The 22,271-nt window shown below is 44.4% G+C and overlaps 1 protein-coding gene across 7 annotated transcripts in view; it reads right to left on the bottom strand.

Annotated features, from left to right (window-relative positions):
* MLIP (muscular LMNA interacting protein) overlaps positions 1-22,271 on the bottom strand; it is a 1,822,558-nt gene that overhangs the window by 1,320,652 nt on the left and 479,635 nt on the right. The window lies entirely within an intron of this gene.

Here is a 22,271-nt window from a genome sequence, read left to right as displayed (position 1 = left end):
TTGTTCAGAAAGAGTCCTTTTTGTTAAATGGTGTAAATCTGATCAGTAGTTCCTGAGAAATTAGAAGAAGAAAAAGTTTTGATATCTAGGGCAGCGGTGGGTTCGCAAACCCTTCCGAGCACGAACTTCGCTCTGATTGGCTGCCAACACTCCAAACCAGGAAGTGTTGGCAGCCATCTTGTGACTCGGTAACCGAGTCACAAGAAAACAGTAAAACAAACATTAAAAAAAGAAAAGGGGGCAGGGTATAAACACCCGGACTCCCTAGGCCTGCTGAGGGGGTCCCACAAGGACCCCCAGGGCTCAAAAAAGCATTTCTAATTTTTTTGGGGCGGAATGAGCATTGGGGGTCATGAATCCTGACGTTTAAAAAAAAAAAATAAAGTGCGGGCTCCCGCGCTTCATTTTAATGAGGTCCCCGGGTGGGCCAGGTCCCGGGGGCATTCACAAAAAATATTTATTTGCTACATTTGCTCAGCAAAGGGTAGGAGCAGCTGAGCTGGACCTTTTTGGCCCCGTGACTGCGGAGGAAGTGCTGAGTGTGCTTGGGAAATTGAAGAGTGGCTCTCCCAAGGACCCTGTCCCGATGCGATATCTAAAACAGGTTGCGTCGACTATTGTGGCCCCAGTGACTGAGCTGATTAACCTGTCGCGTTCACAGGGGGTGGTGCCACCTGGATGGAAAGGAGCAGTCGTGAAAGCCCTCCTGAAGAAGCCGAGCCTTGACCCCACTGATTTGGCTAATTTTCGGCCGATTTCCCTGCTCCCAGGGGTGAGTAAGGTGGCTGAAAGGTTGGTTAACTACCAACTTTCGAATTTCTTGGAGGCTAATGGCCGGCTACGGGACTCCCAGACGGGATTCCGGCCTGGACAGGGCACAGACACCGCCCTTCTAGCCGTGGTGGAGGAGGCCAGATGCATTCTGGATTCAGGAGGGTCAGTGGCAGTGATCCTCCTGGACCTTAGTGCGGCCTTTGATACCGTGAATCATCAGGTACTACTCCAGCGACTGGAAGGGCTGGGTGTCACAGGGATGGCTCTGGGATGGCTTGCCTCCTTTTTAGGAGAACGGTCATTTGAAGTTTGGGAAGGTAATGAGAAGTCTCCCCCTTTCGCCCTCCAGTGTGGGGTTCCCCAGGGCTCGTCATTGAGCCCTACATTATTTAATGTATATATGGCCTCCCTGGAGGATGTGGTGTCTCCGTTCGGCTTCAATATCATCAGCTATGCGGACGACACGCAGATGGTGGTGGGGCTTTCTCAGTTAGAGAAGCACCCAGCGGCGCTTCATTCCTGCCTGGAGGCAGTGTTTGGGTGGATGTGTAACTCATCCCTGAAATTGAACGGCTCTAAGACCGAGCTTATGATTTTAGGTCAGTCTTCCTTCTCCCTGTCTCCCAATAGTTGGCCCGACTGCATGGGAGCTCATCCCAGCCCAAAGAAGGAGATTAAGAGCCTGGGGGTGTGGCTGGAGCAAGACCTGACGTTTAGAACACACGCCAAAAAGACCGCTGGTGTTTGTTTTGGTATGCTCCGGTCAGCCCGCAAGATTCTGTCACTCCTCCCTGAGACCTCTCGTAAGTTGCTTATACAGGGGCTCATCATTTCTAGGCTGGATTACAGCAATGCACTCTTCTTGGGTGCTCCGGAATCCACATTCAAGAAGTTGCAGCAGGTGCAAAATGCAGCGGCCAGACTGCTAACCAATGTCCCCAGAAGGCAGTCTGCTAAACCAGCATTGATGGCACTGCATTGGCTCCCGATGCGGGAAAGAGTAACCTTTAAAGCACTCTGCATGGCACAGAAGAGTCTGCAGGGGAAGGGCCCAGCGATCTTGAGGAACATGATCCAACCTTATATAGCAGCAAGGGCTCTTCGCTCTGATCATAAATTTCTTCTCCAGTCTTTTAGAGTAAGGCGAGCCCGTACCGGAGGGAGAAGGTTCTCAGTGAATACGGCCTCCGCTTGGAACTTCCTTCCACTCAGATTGCGGGCAGAAACCAACACTCTGCGTTTCCGCAAACTATTAAAAACTCACCTGTTCCCGGTTTGAGATGTCATGCGCTGGGTGCTGCTCCGATCTATTGATAGCGCTGGGATGCCCAAGGGTAACCGTGCGCGGTATAAAACTCCAAATAATAATAATAATAACATTGCTGTGTTACAGCCCATGTTAATCAATGAGCGGTGCTGCTGGTTTGTTTTTTACCAGAAATTTGTATTGTCAAAAAAGATGAATTTGTTAAAGGCATTTAGCAAATAAATGACAAGTGTAGAGAGAGGACAATCAGTGAAGACTGCGTTGCAACGATCACTGTGTCTATAGAGTGCAGGACAGAAACGTCACTTCTGCGAAGCTTCTTGTCTGAGCTGAATGGCAGTGACAGAAAATACGCATTCGCTGTGCGTTTGTTTCACAAAAGGCGCCCACTGCAGGGGTGTACGTAAATCACTTTCCAGAGTTTTCAGAAAGCCCTAGATGGTCGAGCTGGTCCCTTTCATATGTGCAAATGGCCCCCCGCGCTGACCCACTCCGAGGAGCCCGTGTTCCGGCCATGCCACAATGCTCATAGTGTGGATTCTGCTGCTGAGGCTGGTGGGTTCTAGCTGATAGGGGGTCACCCCTTCCATGTCTAGGACCCAGGGGCAGCGGGGAGCCACGTCCAGGGCCAGTCCTGCGACCCCAGGCTGCGCAGGGACACCGGCGGCCGTGGAGGAGTCTACGAGCAAGTGATGGGCACGCCCAGGCGCCGGAAGCTCTACTGTGCCATCAAGTACCACCTGCAAATACACTTGAATGGGAAGGTCAACGGGAGCCTGGGTAAGAACAGCGTCTTCAGTCAGTACCAGGGTGGAAGCACCTGCCATGATTCGCTCTGTGTACAGATAGCTCGGTGGGTTATATGCGCGCTGCTGTGATGCGTACAAAGTTGAACCCAAGAATAGAGAAAGGTTTGTCTTACACTTAACCCTCCACTTTTTCTGTGCTCCATGTCAGTAATATAACTCAGGGAGCCATAGGTGAGCAAACAAGAATAGGTGTCTGAACTGTCACACCCTCCATGCTCCATCACTTCGCTGTTTTATTTCTCTTATTCTATGTCAGCAGAGTGGCACAGTGGGTTTGTCACCTACTGCAACCTCCCAAACACAGACTTGAACACTAGTGCACCTTGTCAACCATTTTTCATGTATACCTACGCTTTCACAATTACTTGTCTTGACCACGTCAGGATATCTCAGCTGGTTAAGCACTTGCTGAAATCTATGTGCAACTTACAAGACTCTGGTAAATAACTCAGAAAGATTTGATAGGACTCACGCCCCTATCCCCCTCCCCTCATTCCCTGGATTTTTGAGACCCCTATATCTCTAACATATCTCAGCGGGTTAAGCGTTTGCATCCATGATCAGCGAGCCACCTGTGAAGCACAGGTTCTGAGCCCAGAAGAGTGGGTCGAGATCCCACTCAATCACCCCTTCTCCTTTTCACTGCGCACGATCGCTCAGTGGGTTAAACGCCCACCGTGGAGGATGGAACCTGGAGTCCGTTAAGACTTTCATCTTTCCGGTGTGGATAAAACAACACCGGTACCAAGTGCCACTGCTTTCCAAGTGCACGTCCCTCCATGGTATCAGTAGAAACAGCACTGCAGCCCAGACTAGTGCACCTGGACGGCGCCCCTGCACCTCCGCATTACTTGAAGGGTATCGTAGTGCCCAGAAGCACCCTTTGTGGATGTAGATTGTGCAGCACTCCATGGCAATATGTCCGGTCATGATGTGCACATCTTTCATGGCGCTGGTACAGGTATGAGAGAGAAGGCGTCAGTAGAACGGCAAAGACGTGCATGCACGTACAGCAAACCATGCAGGATAGGCACCTAATGGGATTATTTTGATATGGGATAATGTTGCTCACCCCCACTACTCAAACACACACACACACACACACAGTCCATGATAAAATGGTACGCGTCAACCTTAATAAACAAATCAACTTTTAAACCAATGTGAAATAAACCAGGTGCTTAAGTAACAGGTTCAGTGAAAAAAAAGACAATCTGAGCCGTCTCCCAAAAGAGCTCTGATCAGACCTGGAGATTAGAGATTACAGGGGGATCTGAAGAGAGTGCTTGGTTTTGGTTCTGAATTGGCCATCTAAAGACGAGAGAACACCACTAAGAGAAAAACTCAGCTTTGAGAAAAAGAGAAATGGAGAAAGGCACAATAAAATGTGCGATTTTAAATTTATTTATGACCTGGCACTTTTTGGCATTGTCTGTTGTGCTGCCCTGTCCAAGCTTGATGCCCATGCCCCCCTCCTCCTTACCCTCCATTGTCGAAGACCATAGCCTTGCCCCCTGTGCGGCCATTGTTCTGCCACTGCCATTCATCCCTGCCCTGCATAGGTAGCTTGCTGCCCCTATTCACCTCCTCCCCCACCCTCTGTTATTTAAGTCCATGAACCTAACCTCTCCCTCCTGCTGTACATGGTTTTATGTGCTGCCACTGCCCTCCAGTTTGCTAGATGTCCCTGCCCCCTCCTCCTGCCCTACACTGCCTAAATCTATGCTCCTATCATTGCCCTCCTACTCAACCTCCATGCTTAGCTTGCTGCCCCTACCCTTCATACCCCGACCCTGCAATGACAGTGTGCATTTCCCATGACCCTCCCTTTTGCCCACCATGTTCCATGGACCAGCCAATGCCCCTCCTGTCTACTCTGAGTGTTCTGTTGAGCTGTCACTGCCCCTCCTGGCTGCCCAGCATGGTCAGATGGCTTCCGCCTATCCCTGCCTCCCTATTCCTCCCATTCATTGTCTGAGTTCCATGTCCCTATCCCCTCTGTCCTGTCCTCTATGGCTCATTTTGCTGCCACTCCTTTTCTGCCCTCAATGCTCTATTGTGCTGCAATTGCACCTCCTGCCTTCCCTGTGTGATCTGTTGTGAAGCTCCAAGCCCCTTACTCTGCCCTCTCTTGTCTGTGTCCAGCCTCTTCCTCTGCCTTCTGCCCTCCAAGATCCTTTGTGTATGGCCCTGCCCCCTCCCTCTTCTCCACCATGGCCGGTTGTGATGCCACTAATCCTCCCGTTTGCCAAGCATGGTCTTTTGTGTTACAAGTGCCCCTCCCACCTGCCCTCCATTGTCTGTGTGTATGCCACTATAGTATCCCCGTTGCTCTCCATGATGTGTTGTGCTACCAGTGCCCATTCCTCCTGCCCTGTATGGTTAGCCTGCTGCTCCTGCCCTGCTCCCTTGCTCTGTGCACTTCCTTCTGCCCTTCATGCTCTGTTGTGCTGCAATTGCCCCTCCTGTCTGTCTGGTATTGTTAGCTTGCTGCCCTTGCCTTTTCCCCTCTGCTGTCTGTTGTCCATGCACATGGTTCTGTCCCCTCCCTAATGCTCTCCATGATCCATTGTGCTGAACTACCCTCCTGCTTGTCCTGTGTGATGTATTGTGCTGCTACAACCCCTGGCACCTGCTCTGTGAGCTCCGTTTTGTGCCTCTGCTCACATCCCTCCTGCCCTCTATTGTTCAAGTTCCTGTCCCTACCCCATTCCTCCTGCCCTCCATGGTCCAATGAACTATACCAGTGAACATTTTGAGCTTAGTAAGAGGGAGATATGAAAAACAAAATCTGGGGGATTGATTGTTCCCATTGATTCACATTGAAAAACAGGACATTTTAGGAGGGAGATGACTTTAATTAAGCCCTTTTGGGCTTAAACCTTTAAGAGTCTCCTGCCTGCATTGGATCTGTTGGTATGTATCGTTGAACTGCCACTCCCTTCTGCCCTCAAAGGTGCTGGATCGAGGATTATTTTTAATCAGAGTTCCAGTTTACCATCACCAGGGCAAATATCTGCTGTTTTATTTTTCTGCTAATATGGATAGACCTTTGCCACTGAGTTAGAGAAGTTCAAGACCTGTACATCACATTAAATTATCACCATGACTAAACTCTATCAGTCAATAACGAGAGTTTGTTATGAGTTAAAGGGTTATATTTCTCAAATGTTCAGTAAATCATCTTTATTAAAGTCACAAGTTATATTTTCATTAATTCAGTTATCGATACTTACCGAAATCGATAATCAAAAATAAGCACTTAATAAATCATAGTAATATACATTACGTGCGATACATAAAGAAAAACATCCCTATTCTAAGAATGAGAAAGAAATAATGGTGTCAGCCATGAGACCCATAAAGAGTTCTGGTATGGAGGGGAATCATAAAGAGTAAAGTTTCAGTATCAAAAATTAGTTCAATAATTCATAAATCAATCAAAGCAGAACTCCTCATGAAGAGAAGTTCAAGAAACTCAGTAGAGTCTCAGAGCAGCGTGGAAAGGCAAAGGTGAATATGAGTGAATGAGACGTGGTGACCTTCTCTAGGAATACTCGCTATTATAGACAGACAAAAATATTGCTTCAAGCTTCATGAAGCTTTGTCTTTCTCCTGTAGACCAATCAGCTTCCGATGCACCCACTGGAATGCATTCACTCCACGTCTTCCTCACAGAAACAGAATATTTTTCCAAAAGCAACTTTTAAGACCGCAACTATGTTCTATCATCTCTATGTTCTCATAATTCCTCCTCCCATTCAAGTTTACATTCCTACATGTGAAACTTCATCCATAAACCTCTAAATAACCATTTATTCATTAGCTAATAATGTTTTTTTTTTTAAATTGGAAACATCTGTATAACGAAAAGAAGATCATTTTGTACAAAAATCATGCATTGGAAAAAAAAGTTTGCTTTAATGGTTAAGATCAAGTTAAATGCTGAATTTACTGTTTTTACCTCTGTTAACTTTAACACGGCAGTGTCTCTGCATATTAGGCCTCGCACATTTAAGTATGACTGCCTAGGGCCACTTTGCATGAAATTCACATTTTAAGTTGCATTAGCTTTTCACAATGTTTACATTATGTTTTGATAATTTTAAAATACTTTTTCAATCCCCCCTCTGCTACTTATCAAACTATCACATTTTCTTCCCAAATGAATCTTTAGAGTTCACTCTCATCCTCAGTTGAGTAAGTTCTCTCTCGGTTCAAAGATTCAGATCCTTTTGATTGCTTATATTTTTATTGTGAGCTTCTTCTGATTCTAATTCTTATATAATCTGTTTGTTTCTTTCCTTGTTTTTTCACTTATTAATGAAATATCTACAATCTTTACAAAAAAAACCAAGGTTAATAAGCACAACCCAACTACTAATACTGTCACAAATATAGCCCTAAGAACTCCTCCTCCAGCGGGAACTAACCAATTGCTGATTGCAGAAACTCCGCTACCTAAGTCTTCTAGAACACTGGGGGTTTCTAATGATGCTAACTCAGTTTTTAGGTCAGAAATGTTCTTTGTGAATTCTAGTATGTAATTACTCTCATCAGAAACATATGAGCTGCAACTAGTTTTCAGTATCTTGAAGACTGCCTTTTTCTGCGAGCAAAATGCCTACTGCTGAGCAATTTTGTCAACCCATGGATCTAACTGTTACTAATTCTGTATTAACAACTAGTAAAGCTCCAGAAGTACTGGTAGCCAATTTATTCACTACTGTTGAAACTTTTTTTATTTTTTTCATCATTTAAAACAACTCCCACTGGTGTTATGAGTGCTCCAAAAATATCTCCAACCAATTGTGTTCCATCACCTATGCTACGTGCATGTAACCCTGGGCGTAGTTTGCGAAGTAGCGCTACGCATAGCTACGCAAAGTGCACTTTGCCCTACGCGAGCTACGCGTAGCTACGCGAACTGCGTAGTGCACTGTGCAAAATGCTGTTCGCACTGATTGCATAGTGCCGGATGCTTGTCCGCACTGTGCAATCAGTGCAAACTGCATCTTGCAAAGTGCAAGCGGTCGTTTACTGCAGCTCGAGTAGATTTCTACTCGAGCGGCAGCTTTCTCAACGCGGACTGGTAGTTTCTCATCGCAGGCGGTCGCGAGCATACGGGACTACTCGCAATAAGAAACCTGACCTCCCCGTGTTGAGAAGCTCGCTACATGTGTTTGCACTGTGCTACGTGCAATTCACGTAGTGTGAAGTAGCGCAAACTTCGCAAACTAAGCGAGCGTAGCGTAGTGCTTTGCCCAGGCTTAATGTCTGTGTGATGATCTCATTGTCAAACCATCTAAGCTATTTACATTAAACATCTTAGGAAATGGCAAAGCTAAAAAGCAAATACCCTGCCAATCATCAGACAATTTAAAATAAGCATCCTGTTCACAAACTGTCCACAAGATGGCCGACGTGGAGGAGCTCGACTAAGGAGCTCCGGGGCTTGGGATCACCTTTTGGTGAATATCCCTGTATATCCCTGTATATTTCCCTGCCATCCACCCTTCTACGGGACTCCCAGTAATTCGGCTGCCCGTCGCCAATACAACGATCCGTTTCTCACCCATTTTTCCAGCCGCTGAGGAAGACTCCATCGCGCCGTTGCAGCGTGCTCCGTGGATATCAGCTCCCGAAGATCGTAGCTTTCAGCCTCCCGGTCGGATCTGTCACGGATGCCTAGACCTGATGCCTCCAACCGCTGCGTGAGTCTCAAACCGTGAAGTTGCTATAACGGAGCCAGCTCCGCGATGGGGTGGCTGCCCAGTTGCTGATCGATCTGACCCGATGGTGGAGCCTTTCCGGTCTCTGGGCTGGTGCCGTTGCTGTGATTCAAGCTGCGATAAACCCCCGGATCGCTGGCGGTGCCGATCCACTTCAAGTAGGGATTTTTTGTTGCACATCTCCCTATCTTGCCGCTAGTCTGTGCTGCTTTTCTTCGCTTCCTCCACACTGTGGGAGCACCGTCATACCGTGTGCGGCACTTTCCTTCACAGGTAGCAGATTTCTTCATCTCCCGATCTCCCGTATCTTTCCCTTCCGCCTTGCAGCTTTGCTTCACCACCTCCACATTGCGGGAGCTGAGTGAAGAGCTGGGATGGATCGCAGATGTCGCTCCACACTTACGGGGGAAATTTGGAGTGTCTGCGCGCTACTAACTGAGCGCTGTCTGTTTCTGAGGCCAGGTCTCTTAAAACTTTGTGCAGGATTGGAGGAGAAGCAACTTTACCATATCTTCAGAGAGATGGATCAAAAGTATTTTCTACCTTGTTAATGGATTAATTTCATTATTATCACGTAGGCATTGTGTGAAACTGCACTAAAACAATGGATTTTTGTGTGCCCCACGCTTCTGCGCTGGGCGACCTAAATTGAGGCAGCCTAGCGTGGGATACTGCATTTTGTTTCATTTTGGATTGAGGGCACCCTTTCTTGGCTACCATCTTGTATCTGGGCCTGAAGCTGGATTCCCCTCCTCCCCGGTCCCTATGTTCAGCTGAGCATGGAAATAGAAAGGAGCTGGCTCAACCTTCACCTTCTTAGTTTGGTAGCCATCTTGGAATGGGCAGGTGAATAAATAGCCATACATCTTGGCTATTTATTCATAAGAGAAAAATTATTTCAACATCCCCTGCTGTTGGGTTGCATCCTGGAGTGGTCTTGCTGTCTTTTTCCCACACACATTGTTTTTTGGTTGGTGTCCACCCACACTATGCCTTCAGCATTCTTCATTTTAACACCATCCTCCTCCCACCGATAATACATATCCATCAGTCAATAGACACACTTCTCACAATGGATTTGAGTCCTGATCCCTCAGGATCCAATGCTTCTATCATCAACTACCCACCCAACCTATCGAAAAACGCGGCCAAGAAATACAAGCATCACTTTCTCAGGGTCAGGCCCAAAACTTTAATCTCTGATGTCTACTTTTCCACTAACAACGGTACCAGAGTTAATGACCTTATTTTCTACACCAGGAAAAGATCATGCTGGCGAAAAGTCTTCTACTCTATGCTCCGAATAGCAAGTTCTAGGAAAACACCTCACGGTATCAAGCTCACAACAGCTCCTTCGTCCACACTCAACGCCAATGCCACCATCACCCTCTATAACAATGGTATCATCCTAATCCAAGCGTCCAATGTCAATCTATTTAAGATAACCAACATCTTCCCGTTACTTAAAAACGCGGCTTCCTCGAAACCTAATGTCACCCATACTCACCCTCCCATCTCTCAGGACCCGTCGAGTCCACTCCCCGCTACGTTAGGAAGGCCATCTCCCCATCTCCTTCTAAATCACTCCTCACCACCTGATCATTACAGAGGGGTTCCATCCCATGTTGTTGTGCCCCAACTATCTAGACCCCTGAACCTGATAATGAGAGATTTCTCGGTCTCACCTGACGCACATCTAGCCAGTCCTAGCCTATCTGTTCCCCGATTAGAGAGAACCCATGCTGTCCAACTTGCATTGCCTCCAATGATTGAGTCATCTTCCCCCAGCCCTCTCCCATTGTCTCATATGAGGCTGGAGTCCAAGCAAATGCCCACCACTGATTATGATCGAACAACTTCAATCAATCTGGCGAGTCCTGGACCTAACCCTCAGCCTAACGATCACTCCCCCCTTACTAAGGCTCCTACCTCACTATTAAAAGCACTTGGGGGCATATCAACAAGCAGGCACTAAAAAATTATCGCCGCTTTTGCGTCCGTTTTCTGCCGAAAAGCGGCGATAATTTTATCGCCTAATCAGCAAGGTCATGCTAACGCGTGAAACCTTGCTTTAGCGTCAGGATTCCTAACGCCCAGCTTTGCATCTCTAATGAGATGCAAAGTGGGCGTTCCTGACCTGGCATGACAGGAGAAATGTCGCTAAGCGACATTTCTCCTATCAGCAAGCCTAACGCTATGAAGCATAGCGTCAGGAAAAGCAGCGATAACCCCTGTTATTGCTACTTTCCTTACGCCTGCTTCAGGACTGACTTAGCCATGATATCCTATGGAAGGTGGATATCATGGCTAAGTTTGTGAGTCCCTATCAACTAGTTCACGTGAGATTATCGCTGGGTTTCTAGCGATAATCTCACATTAGCCAGTTGGCGCAAGGATTTTTATCGCTGATGAGATAAGCGTTGCTAATAGCACGCTATCTCAGCGATAAAAATCGGTGCTAGCCGGCGATAATTATCTGAGCGCTAAGTGCGCTCAGCGATAATTATCGTTGGTTGTTGTTGATATGCCCCTTGGATCTCAGCTAGCCTCAAATGACCATCTTCCTCCACAGGATCTCCCCCTCACCACCTCGGACCCCGTAGGTAGACACAGAGACCTCCCTTCACTGATCGATTCCCTTTCACACCCTCCTCCTCTCGCTCAACACTCAGACTTAGCTGCGCGCCTAGATGAGATTTCTCTTCAGTTGCACCTTCTAACGTCTGAGCTACATGTCTTGAAAGCCCTCTCAAATGACCTTTTCCCCCTGCTCAGATCTTTCCTCACCTCTGCAAACGTGTCCAAAGCTCCCTCTAGCGATAGAAATCCAATGGACAAGCCTTTACCCTCCTACATCTTGAAATCCATTCCCCTGTCTAACGACACCTCTCGCCCTAGAAGATATGAGACCCACCTTGCATCCTCAGATCTACAGGACCTGCTCAACTCTTACCCTAATTGGTCCAACCCGAACATGAGCCAGCCGAGACAAATACAATCCATCCTTTCTAACCTGAACAGAGAACCTCCTAGCAATCCTAGAGGCAGCAATAAGGTCAACCTCACTCATGTGAATGTCCCCAGAATCCTCCCACCACAAATACCCTACGAATTAAATGTGTACTTCTAAATTGCAGATCAGCCAGTAAACACGCCACTGATATCTTCAACCTCATACAACACATGGACTTAGACATTATCATCCTCACTGAAACTTGTTTAAATCCCGCTTCCACTCCTATTTTAGACATCCTAGTACCTCCCACTCATGATATAATTAGGTTAGACAGAGCTTGGAAACAGGGTGGGGGCTTAGCCTGTATTCATAGAAACACACTTTCGATTTCTCTTGTTGAGTCCTCTGCGCCCTCCTCTTGTGAAAATGTCTGTCTCAGCATCTCAAGTAAGAACCTGCTGGTCTGCAAACTTCACACCTTCTACCACCCCCCGGGAGACAATCTCCCCTTCATTGAGCAATTATTTGAAATCATTTCTAGCAATGTTGACTCAGCTGTGTCCCAAATCTTCCTTGGTGACTTCACTGGGCAAACCCCAAAGACCTTGCAGTATCAAGCCTTAAAGCCTTTTTAAATGATCATGATCTGACTCAGCACTGTGACCAACCAACTCATAATAAAGGACAAATTCTAGACCTCATTATTTCGAAAGGGCAGACCATCACCCTCGATTCTATTACCCCATGTGACTGGTCAGACCACCACTGCATCCTTTTTTATATCAACAAGGAGGTACTGTTGAAGAAGGCTCAACCAATGAAATCAAAGATATAGAAAAGGGACCTCAGATTAATAAACTCTGTTGAGCTAGCCGCCCATTGTACATCTGCCCTCTCCTCCCAAGCGGACCTGACTGAGGAGCAGTTACTCACTGACTCCTACAATTCTACCATCTCCAACATCATGGATGACATTGCTCCAATCAAACATAAAAATGCTTCAACAAAAATATCCAAACCTTGGTATAATTATAACTTAAACATGGAACTTCGCAACCTTAGGGCAGTTGAACGCTCCTGAAGATCAAATCCCTCCTCGGACCAACTTAAACTCCTAAGAGACGTTAGGAGCCTCTACTACAAACAAATCAGGAGCGCCAAGTCTAACTACTTCAGACACCAATTGGATCAAGCGGCAAACCGTCCCAAGAAACTTTTCGAATTGGTCAAACAGCAATCAATCGTAGGTCCAAACCTCTCTGAACCTGGAGGCAGTCCACCCTCTTGTGACGAACTTGCTGCTTTCTTCATCGAGAAATCAAAACTCATATCGCTGCTAAGAAGGCTGCACTTCTCTCCTCCAGGGTAGCTTCACCACCTGACCGCTTAGAAAAGCTCAACTCTACCCCCCTGAATGCTAAGAACACCTGGGACACCTTTACCCCACTTAGTGAACAAGACATCAAAAAGATCCTCCTGAATATCAACCCTTCCAACCACTTCAGTGACCCCTTAACCCCGGCCATTTTCAAGGAAATCAAGAATGCACTCATCTCCACCTGGACAAGGATTGTAAATGCATCTCTATCACAAGGCACAATCACTGATTGCCTAAAAGCAGCTCAAGTATCCCCTATACTAAAAAAACCTAACGCTGACAGGACTGATCTCAATAATTTCCAACCTATCTCCAACATCCCCACCCTAGCGAAACTCTTTGAAAAATGCATTCAATCCCAACTCTGTGCTCACATTGAGAATTACCAACTCTTAGACCGGCATCAATCCGGCTTTCGGATGGGGCACAGCACCGAATCGGCCCTCATTCATGTTATGGATGACATTTTAAAGATACTCGATCAAAACGAATCCTGCCTCCTGATCCTCCTTGACCTTTCCTCCGCTTTTGACACAGTTAATCATGACAACCTCTCATCCATTCTGCAAAACAGGATGGGTTCTGGTGATCAGGTGCTACAGTGGTTCTCGTCCTTTCTCCACCACAGATCGCAAAGAGTCAAGGCAAATCACTCTCTCTCCCAGCCCTCTCCAGTTCTCATGGGGGTCCCCCAAGGATCTGCCTTATCTTCTATCCTCTTCAACCTTTTCTTGGAACCATTAGCTAACTCACTTAACTCCACAGATTTTAGTTTCCACATGTATGCCGACGACACGCAACTCTATTTGAAAATCTCATCCCCGGAAAACATCATCTCACTCAACACAACCCTAACGTATACTCAAAACTGGTTAACTCAGAACCAACTCCTGCTCAACACCTCAAAAGCAGAATTCCTGCTCATCTCCCTTCAGAACCACATCCCCAATCTTGACCTCTGGCTGAGCCACCTCACTGCTTTCAACTGCATTCATCTCATCGTAGACTCAGCCAAATCTCTAAGAGTCACCAGTTAGGATGTTGTCTTAAGTTTGTCTTAAGTCTGTATTAAGTCTGTCTTAAGTCTGTCTTAAGTTTATCTTAAGTTTGTCTTAAGTCTGTCTTAGGTCGGTCTTAAGTCTGTCTTAATTTTGTCTTAAGATAAACTTAAGGCAAAATCCTAACTTCTGTGAATACCAAAAGTAGTACGTTTAGGATTTGGTCTTAAGTTAGTTCTGTGAATCGGCCCCTCTGTCTCTTGTGTAAAATAGATCCCTATTAACATTGTTATTATGACAAACACTACTACTAAAAATGTAAACCTCACAATGATCTTGCATCTAGCCCTGTTTAGGTAACACATGCCTGTCTGTAGTCAGATCATTAAACAAAAATATAGCAGTATAAGTCAATAATTTGCATTCAGATTTTTTTTCTTAAAGCAACTTCTTGTATTTTTCTTTGACAGTTAGTTCTTTCAGTATTATTTACAGTAATCTTTGGTTAGTCATCCCTAACCCTACTCTGTCTTCTTCTAAGTGTGTTATCCCTTCAATTCTACTGCAGCCTAAGGAAATCTTCTTAATTCTTTTTACCATATAATTTTTTTATTTTGGTTTATTAAACTTTCTCATTCAATAGTATCTCTAAAAATGTTGTTTCTTTTCAGAAATCTTTTTCCAACAGTTGTATCCAAATTTGTTTTTTGTGTGACATCATGGGGTTCAAAGAATTCTGATCTCAGGTCAATCAAATACTCCAATGATGCATTTAGCACTTGATTTGTGTAGTAAATCCATTCATGTATTGAATACCTTTGACAAGGTACTTTCGCTCTTTTTGACCTTCTTAGTGTCTGTTGATCTTCTCCTGTGACACTTACACCTCTTGACTCTGTCTCTTCAAAAATAGTCGGTGGTACACATTCAACTGACACACTTGATCTCAGTTTCTTCCAAGCATAATTTTGTAGCCGTTCAGCATCATGTGTGAACTCTCTTAATCCGGTGCTTGTTCCTTTACCTGGATTATCTATTTATTCCTGTGACATCTCAACTACTGCTTCATGTTGAGCTCTTGTTTCTTCTTCTTCAGGAGCTGCCACTCCACTCTGTGATATGTCAGGAACTTGAAATGGTGCAGTGGCACTCTTTCTAGTGGTTCTTTTTGCAATGGTGGTGTCACAGGTGCTCTTTGTTCTGGCTCAGAGCACAGAATGTTTTCATTGGGACACCTTTCTTTCTGTGTTTGTGATGCACCCAATTTGGTACTCCAGCACATTTAACAGCTGTGTTAGCTATTAAGATAACCTGGAACAGCCTCGTCCATCTCATTTCCAGGCAGGATTTTCGCATGTGCTTCTTGATCAACACCCAGTCACCGGCACTGAGGTCAAGGCACAGTCCCTGATGCAAATTTGAGGTAGCAGCTTCAATCTGGTGGGAGACATAATGCACCACATCAGCCAATCCCTTGCAGTAATTGAGTATCATGTCATCTGTGATGTTCAAAAGTACATTTGCTGCTACAGTTTACAGTCTCATTGCACACCCCATTAATATCTTGTGTGGCGATAACCCTATATACCTGTGAGGAGTACTTCTGAGACTCATCAGTATCAAAGGCAAAGCATCTGGCCATTGCAGTGATGTGGAGGCACACACGTTTGCAAACCAGGACTTTATGGTTCCGTTGAGCTGTTCAACAATTCCAGAAGCTTCTGGTTGAGAACTACAGTATAGTCTCTGTTATATCTGTAGTGTTGCACAGAGCATTCTAAGGATCTCATTGCTGAAATGAATCCTGCAATCTGATTCCAGAGAAACCTGTTAATCAAAACCTGGGTATTAAAACTCTCAACATGAAATTTTCTTCAGTGAGACTGTGATTTCTAAATATTGAGTAGACTTCCACCCATCGATAGATATAACCAAGACATATCTCAGTTAGTTACAAACAGGCATCTCAATGAAGTCCATTTGCATCCTGTTGAAAGGACCACTTGATCTCCCTATGTGACTTAATGTAATTGGTATTTTTTTCCCTACGGTCATCTGTTGATATTTCACACATCGATGGCACAGTTCCTCTGCAAGTATCCTAAACCTAGAGTTAAACTACTTTTGCTTAAATAATCTCATAATTGCATCTCTCTCAAGATGTGTAGGACCATGAAAGTGTTGTGTCATGGAAAACAGCAAACTGTCTGGTCACACTGGTCTTTCACCTGGTGAAATCCAAATGTGATCGGCATTTTCCCACATCCTGCTCCAATCCACCCCTGGTGTTCTGCTTGAAACTTCTTCCTGCAATCCCTTTAATTCTTCCAAATATCAGCCACTGACAACATCGAAAAAACAGTGTCTTCTTCAGATTAATTTGTATAAGCTTAAATGTGCAAGCTACAAGGGTGCAATATTATGCAACTTCATCCAGAAATCTGTTTACAATTGTAACATAATCATTGCCACTTCCATGAGCAACTTATTTTGCCACAGCAACCTCTGTGAGCATTTGTAAGGCATCAAACAGCCTTTTTACATGTTCATCATTCCATATGGGTGAGCCAGATGAGGTGATGAAACCTCTTTTTGACCATAACTGTCCAAAATCATGGACCACACCAAAACTATGCTGACTATTTGTAAATATAGTTACTCTCAGATGTACGGATGAGGCTACCAACTGTTGTCAGGGCAATCAATTCTGCTACTTGTGCTGAGGTAACACCTTGAATCCATGAAGCTTCCATAACTTCTTGAATCGTACAGACAGCAAAGGCTGCTCTCAGGGTACCTTCATTGGTTCTCAGACATGTGCCATCCTCAAAGATTACATAATCAGGCTCTTCCAAAGGTTCATCTTTTATGTCTGGCCTTGCCTTGGTGTATAAGTATGTGACATCTTGACAATCATGTTCAACTTTATCATTACTGGTATTTTCATTTACAGGCCTCAATGTGGATGGGTTCAGAATTTGGCATTGCCTGAGAAGGCTAGTCTCAGCCACAACAATCTGTTCCTCATACTTTGTAAGTCTGCGGTTTGTCAGAAGCAGGGTTTTTGCTCTGGTGAACAAAATCTCAACAGATCGACGGACCATAATAGTTAAATGATATCCCATCAATATGTTTTCACACCTCTCAATACTGACACCTACTGCCCTGACTGCAGTAAGACAGCCAGGCAGTACTGTGGCTGCAGGATCACGGGTAGTTGAAAAATACGCCACAGGTCTTTGTGAATCTCCATGCATCTCATTAAACAATGAGACAGTGCAGCCCTCCCTCTCACTGCAAAACAAGGGGAACATCTCACTGTAATCAGGCATTCCTAGTGCAGAAGCATGACAGAGACTTTCTCTCAGCTCTAGGAAAACGTTCAAGCAATTGTTTTCCCATGGAAGTGCATCAGACACATCCTTGTGTATTAGCCTCAGTAAAGACTTAGCCACTGGGGAAAAGTTTATCCACTGTCTACAGTAGCCAACCATTCCTCAAAACATCCTGTCTTCTCTCTGTGTTCTTGGTAGATACATCTTAAGAATAGTTTCTACCCTTTCTTGTGACACCTTTCTCGTTCCCTTCTCAATGATATGTCCCAAGTATTTAACTTTTTTGTTTTTTTTATAGTAACTGCAAGCTACTTGTTTATCTGAGGCCACAAGCACGTCATCGATATACTGCATGAAAACTGATCTGTAAGGCCTCTGCAGAGATTAGAGATTCTTTTTCAAGGTTTGATTGAAAATTGATTTACTCTCTGTGTACCATTGTGGAACTCGGCATCATACCAAAGCTTTTATTCTTAACACTAATGAAAACAAAAACTGACTGCCCTCATGCAATGGGATAGAAAAAAAGGATTGACAGAGATCCACAACAGTAAACCATTCTTCAGTAGTGCACGGAATTTGAAAACGTATGGTAGCTGGTTTTGGTACGACAAGACAACATGGAATAACAATGCTGTTAATCTTTCAAAGATTTTGCACAGTCCGACATTTACCATTGGGCTGCTGCAAATCCATGATTGGAGAGTTTCAGGACTTTCAACAATTTCTTTTAAAAGTTCCTTTCCTCAGTATATCTTCAATTACAGGCGTTATTCCTGCCACTGTCCCTGAGGTCAAATTATATGGTTGTGATTTTGGATACAGAGCATTTGGTTTTATTGTGATTCAGACTGGATCTACACCTTTAATTTATCCAATATCTTTTCCTCTAAAATTCCACACTTCTGTGTATACTGTGTCTTTCAAATCAGGGGTTAAATCATGTGCTGTTATCACTGGATACAGTCCTACAGCTGTTTCTTGTCAGGCCATTTTAAATTCAACATTTTCATCATGTGTTTGAAATTCGACACCCTCCAGTGTGCAGAAAATAGGGCAATTTAACTTCCACAACGGGTCTCTCCCTAACAGATTTACAGGTCTGGAATCACAAACAAACAATTGATGGTTTGCCTCAAATAAACCTATTTTTACAGGGACCTTTTCTGAAACTGGGCTAGTTACATGATAATTTGTAACTCCTAAAACTTGTTTCTTCTTTCCCGAGAGTGGTAGGTCCTGGACTTACGCTGTTCTAACAGTGGATCAGGTAGTTCCGGTGTTGATAAAAAATGACTCTTGGTGGCCATTAATTTCTCCTTCCACAAATAACCTACTCAGGTCTACCTCTAAGACTGCACCAAATATGCAATCTTCCTACCCCCTCTTGCACTAATATTGGGAATTATCGGAGCTAAACTTGTCACTGTCCAAAATTCGGTACTGTTGAAATGGGTTCTCATTCTGAAATGCAGCTGGATTTGCTATCAGCATCTAATTCACATTAAATCTAGGGGTACCCATATTCTATGGAGACATCAGGGCTTGTGGAACCTGCCTCATTGGAACCTGTGTCTGCAATAGCACTTGCATATGCTGAACGGGTACATTCTGCATTTGTACTTGATTTCCTCCTTGCATCTGACTTTTTTTTGCTTATTCTATTTGTCCAGCCTATACTCTGTCTTCCAATGCCCAAATTTGTTACAGAAATGACAAGGGGTCAACCTTTTCAGCATCGCAACATCTACACCAGAATTTGGATCAATCGGAACACCTCTGCCGCTACCCTGTGAAACATCAACTCCTCCTTGATCACCTTGAACTCCAGCTTGTAAACCAACACCTTGCTCCCCACTATGGTTTCTGGCAAATGGTTGATTCTGAAAACCTTTCTGAGCCAACCTCGTCTGGGCAAACATGAATTTCTCCTTCAGCCTCTGCTGTTTCATCTCGTGTTCATTGCTACGATATTTGGCATACCTCATCATCTCATCTTAGGGCTTTGCCCACCAGCAAATCACAGTCTGCTATATGTGTATACTAATGCCTGGTCTCAACCCAAGAACAAATAACCCCATATCAATTTTCTCAGGATTTTCTTGCCCACTGTGTTGTTTAGAGACCTGGAGCAAACGCTCATTATAGGCATGCACTACATTTTTTGCCTCTTGAGTGGTTTGATGTACCTTTATCGAAACAATATCTTTGGCTGGAACTGTGCCTTTTAGGAAAGTGATCACCTCTTCATATTTTGCCATCTCTGTAAGAGATGGTGCACAAGTACACGCATCTCTTGGAGGTTCAGCATTTGATCGTTGTACAGCTATTTTACACTCAGGCCACAAATCACTGGATACCACAATATTGAAGAAGGTATTCAAGTCAGTCCACAGCACTTTGAACATTTTCACAAACCTGTCAATTTGAGAATACCACTATGTAGGATTCTCTCTCAGTTTTGGAAATGTTCATAAATGTTGCAAGATCTTCTCTACTCCACTGTACATGTACATACCATCCACCCGGTATCCCTCTAATCGGGAAAGCTAAAGCTTATTTTTCGTCTGGAGGACCTGGTGGTTGCTTACTATTTGGTTCAGCTGCATTTGATAGTCTTCTTTTCCAGTTGATTTGCCCATTTGCTGTCTAATTTCTCAAATTTGCTCCATTTAAGGATGCCTTTCACTAATTTGTTAATGGGTAAATGTAAATGTAGTTGAGCTTATATAGCGCACAGCTACCCGCAGTGGGTTTCCCGGCGCTTGCTTATGGAACCCGTCCTGGTATTCCCCTGTGAGATAGCAGGGTATCCACAAGGTGAAAGTCAGGCATCCCGCCGCGAGGGGCCGTTGTGGATATTAAGCAAGCTATTGCCCAGAGTCGCAGAGTGTGAACCCGTGAGTCGAGGAGGCACCAGGGCGAGAATTATCGAGTCCGTGGAATTTTTAGCCCAAGACCCGCCGAGGCGGGGAATTGAACCCTGGTCCAGGACCGATCTCAGCTTCCAGGTCTGCCGCCTCTAACCCCTGAGCCACACTTCTCCACAAGGGTAATTGCATTCCTGAAGTATGCATTGTTTCAATTGCTTCATCATATATCTGTGTCCTAATATTTCTTTGTAACTGGACACTCTTTGAAAGATCAACATCATGTTCCCATGTTCCCATGTCAAATCCGTTAATTTGTGATGTATAGCTGCTGTACACCTCGTAATCTCTTTACTCAGATAAATCAGTTCATTCTCTTGATACTGATTCACATGTCCAATAACTAAGCACTCTCTAACGATTTCTTCCAGTTCAAGAGGTTTCTCTCTCCTTCAGGGGTAGCTTGACGTTCTACACTCCATTTCTGTTTATTCTCCATCAACTCTTCAAACCATCGAGGAGAAATGTAATCTTCAAAAGCATGTGTCTCTCCCTGTGCTATTGGTGCTATAAAGACAATCCTTCTCCCTTCTCGTAATTATTGAACCGTTTGCGGTGGTGTCCAGGCAACAATCTGTGAATTCTGCAATGTATAGATGTTCACTGTCCCAGGTGCTTCTACTACTGCTCCCTGAGCCACATTATTTGGAACAATATTTATAGGTGCAGCTGTGCTGATACTGTCACAATTAGAGGTATTACTGTGGGAACAGTCTTAATTCGTACAGGCACAATATTTTATATGACAAGTTGTACAACAGGGTGTGCCACCTGCAATGGTTTCTCAATTTGAATCACATTTGGATCAAAAGGGGCCGTAGCTACTGTAGAACCAGAAGTCAAAGCACTTTAAGTATTTGTAGTACGTGAACATGCAGCCAATAATGCATCCAAAATGTCATCCCCTGATTCACTATCAGTGTTGGATTTCTTTGCAGGTCCCTCATCATCCTTTCCCTGTGTCTTATTCTTTTTAGTCTTCTGTCTAGTTATAGCTGGGTACATTCTAACTCCCTCAACTATGCATTTTCTCCACTTTTGCTTTCCATTTGTGCATTGTGCGTCAGTATAATTTTGAACATCTCTTTTCGCTCTATTATTTTATTTCTCTCTCTCTTACATGTGCTATTTTCTCCCACATGTTTAATGCTTCATAATGTGTGGGTCTAAGAGGTGTTTTCATTGTGTATAGTTTCTCCCTCAAACACTCAATGATATTCAATTAAATGTACCATTTTGTTGGAATTTAAGTGGCCCTTCATTTTCAGTGATCTTGCACCATTGACGAAGCAATAAACATGTGTGTAACCCAACATTCATCACACGTAATGCGGTGGTGTACCCTTGGGCAATGCCTGTGCACCTTCCTGTAATGGAATCCTAACATTTCCTCTCACAAAACTCTTAAAAGTTTTATAGCATTTCATATTTGCAATAATCCAACAGCAAATGTTCAGCTATTCAATTCAATTCAATGTTTTTCAATTCTGTATACGCCAAAACTCTTTCTCCAGTCTTGTTATACCTTTAATACTGGAAGACTTGTTAACCAATCTCAATGCAGCACTTGAACAACAATTTACCAATACCAGAGAGGCAACTGTGTTTTCATCAAACAATAGCAGCGCAACAGTACACCAAACACCCAACCCCAGGGTAGCACACTATGATGTATTTTCTCACTATTGGCAGCGGTTCACTCTCCATCACAATTTTCTTGTACACAACAATTTCACAACTTAAAACAAGCAAACAATTACAACAAGTACTTCGTCTGCTTCCCTAAAGAAAACCAAGGTAATTCAACACCCAGAATATTAGGATTTTGACACCTTCTGACTTTTCCACACAGAAAGACTTTCACACATGCAAATTAAATCGCCACTAGTGGGGAGTCACCTTAATGGATGTAGCTTACCAATTGCGCAATAGGTTTCACTAACATCAAACAATATTAGTACATTCACAACAACTCGTTAGAGTCTTTATGTCAATTTTGCATTCAAAGGTACCTCATGATTTGCACCACAAAACCTTTAGCAGGAAAGAGAAACCATAAAATCAACTTTTTCTATCACAGCTTAGGCTAAGT

Source organism: Triturus cristatus, chromosome 6 (genome assembly GCF_964204655.1).
Source record: "Triturus cristatus chromosome 6, aTriCri1.1, whole genome shotgun sequence".
In the NCBI taxonomy this organism is placed as follows: Eukaryota; Metazoa; Chordata; class Amphibia; order Caudata; family Salamandridae; genus Triturus; species Triturus cristatus.
The sequence above is the reverse complement of the archived record's forward strand: the minus strand, read 5'-3'. Positions and strand labels throughout refer to the sequence as shown.